This window comes from Pteropus vampyrus, unplaced genomic scaffold (assembly GCF_000151845.1).
Source record: "Pteropus vampyrus isolate Shadow unplaced genomic scaffold, Pvam_2.0 Scaffold243, whole genome shotgun sequence".
Lineage (NCBI taxonomy): Eukaryota > Metazoa > Chordata > Mammalia > Chiroptera > Pteropodidae > Pteropus > Pteropus vampyrus.
In genome coordinates this window covers 295,372-298,137 of record NW_011889024.1, presented here as the reverse complement: position 1 = coordinate 298,137, position 2,766 = coordinate 295,372, and the positions used below count along the sequence as shown (strand labels likewise).

Genomic DNA, 2,766 nt, shown 5'->3' with positions numbered 1-2,766 from the left:
ATGAGAAAATTCCATCCAGTGGTAGCGCACTGGCAAGTTAGAGTTTTATTTTTGAAGTTGTGTGGTATTGAACTTATTAACAAAATGATTTCAGTTAACTTGAGGTCTTTTGAATTACTGTTGATTTGCATGTCCTCATGTGAAATATGGTAGGGCATTCTCTGCTCCACATTTTAATTAATCTTTTGACTCTATGTAGCTGTCAGAAAACAGAGATTCTCAATTGTGTTAAGTAGAAGGCAACATGAAAACCCAGACAGGTCAGAAAAGTCAGGCTAAGTGGCCGTTTCGCTTCGAATGGCGTTGTTTAAGATTTTGAAGCTGAACTTCTCATCTTCAGATGTCTCTGGAAGATGAAGTCCCCGCATGCGGGTGTAACGGGGTCAGTCCTCCGCCGTCTGTGAGTGATCGAGGTCCACAGACGCTCACACGGTCTCCTCCGACCAGTAGCTGTAATCCCTCCGCCCACCCAGCCCTCGCCTGGCGTTTGTGGGGACTCTTCACAGGAAGCAAGACGACATTGCTCGAGTCTCCTGACGAGGTCGTCTTAGTTGGCTCAGGCTGCTGGAACGGAACACCGTGGACTGGGTGGCTCCTTAACGACATCCACTTATGTCTCACTGTTCTGGAGGCCGGGAACTTTAAGGTCGAGGTGTCAGCAGATTTGGTGTTTGACGAGGGCCTCCTTCCTGGTTCACAGCCTTCCTCTCTCTGTGTGTAAGTGGTGGAGGGTGCGAGGGAGCCCCCTGGAGTCTCTGTTATAGTGGTGCTGATCCCCTTTATCAGAGGTCTCTACCCTCATGACCTAATCACTTCCCAAAGGCCCTGCCTCCTAATACGATCACCTTGGAGATGAGGTTTCAACATATGAATTGTGGGGGGATGCAGTTGAGTCTATAGCAGGATTTGTTCTCTGACGTGCAGTGAAATGGCCAGAAGGGTAACTAACAGGAGCGGAGACGGGGAGGGATCATGAGACATAGAGTAGACAATTAACTGTGTCCACTGCCCCGGCCACTGCAGGGTTCAATGCCGATCACGGCCGCCCAGACCCAGGCTTTTCCTGCCTGGCCCACAGCTCCCAGCCGAGAGGGGCTTCTACCTCTCCTGCAGGAGTCACCCTCAAGTGCCCCGACTCGCCTGCTCCTTTGTCAAATGGACTCGCTCCAACACAAGTGGTGTTCCAGAGATGCTCAGGCAGAGGCCGCCGAGGTTTGCACCTTTTGTGAAATTTGATGAATCAATCTACCTTCTCCTTGGCGTCTGCCGCGCCAAGAACCTCTCCACTGCTCCTTTCTCTGGTAGGAAAGATAAACGAAAATCCCATTACTCAGCCCATGATGTTGTGATGGCAGTTCCCTTTGAGCCTCTTGGCAAAACCTCGCTTGCTTTAGAACTGTACGTCATATTGGATCCATCGAGAGCCATTATTTATCTGACAGGATATTTATAAAAGCCAGCATTAGCTGCAGCTCCAAGTCAATATGTTTCTCTCTTGCTGACACACATCACACCAACAGGCTTGAAATATTTAAATACAATAGTCCCTTCAAGAAATCATTAATTTTTCTATCAGTGCTAGAAGTGATAATTTGATGGAAATGGATTTAGTTGAAATAGCTGAGCTGACTGGAGTGGATACTTTCAAGTGTCTGGACTTCAGAGACGGCTGCACAGGACCCAGCAAGGACTGGAACCCCCAGATCCAGGCTCACCCCCCAGCGCCATCCCACCCATGCAGTCAGGGAGGCTGCCAGCTCCGTTGGACGACGTGTAAATATCAAGGAGAGGAAATGAAACGGGGGACGAACCACCTCATTACCGCCCTGTCTGTCTCTTTCTGCCCCCGCCTGTCTCCCTCCTGCTTCTCCTCTCTCTCGCTCTCCCCGGCCCTCCTCTCTCTTTCATCCCCTTCTCCATTTTTCTCTGCCTCTTTCCCTGGCTTCAGCTTGTGCTCTTTGATCTTCCTCTTCCCTTATTCACATTCCCTGCTGTGTGTGGCTGTGCTGAAATCGGGGACAGTCTTAAGTGTCTCGCCCAGGGTCACTGCTCTGGAGAGAGGAAGAGTCAGGGAACAGTGTGCCTGTGTGTGTGCGTGCGTGCGTGTGTGTGTGTGCGTGTGTGTGTGTGTGTGTGTGTGTGTGACTGTTGGCTCAATCCCTCAATCCCTCCCCAGGATTCCTCATGCATAATTAATACAGAAAGTTTCCCTGACCCTTCACAATACAGGACAAACTGGGAGACTTTCTGGATGGAGGAAGGACTTGTCCGAATGTACCGGACTTTGTGTTCCTGGGTGTTTTGTGAGCAGAGGAGAGAGGTCTGTGCAGCTCTGTCATCGCCAAGCTAGTGTTATGTTCTCTACAAAAGTGGCTTCGTTGTCTGCGGCCACGCTACCCTGAGCAAGCCCGATCCTGTCTGATCTCGGAAGCTAAGCAGGGTGGGGCCTGGTTAGCACTTGGGTGAGAGACCACCTAGGAGGACCAGGTGCTGTAGGTGTAAAATATATATATATAAAAAATAAGAGATTGTAAGCTGACAAGGTCTTTGCAATCTGCAAGGTCAACCAAGGGTTGCCTTGCCTAAGAAAAAACAAAAGTGGCTTTGTAGCCTTCCAGAGAAATGGCTCATCTGCTTCGAAGGTGAGGCAAGCAGTGGGGTAGTAGACACATGTTCCTGTGTAGTTTTCGATAACAAATCTCAACTGAGCCGGGACACACACACACACACACACACACACACACACACACACACACACCATTCAGC

General features: G+C 49.9%; 1 pseudogene; it reads left to right on the top strand.

The window, feature by feature from the left end:
• Nucleotides 1-2,380: 2,380 nt before the first annotated feature.
• Nucleotides 2,381-2,499, top strand: LOC111729032 (annotated as a pseudogene).
• The last annotated feature ends 267 nt before the right edge of the window (nucleotides 2,500-2,766 follow it).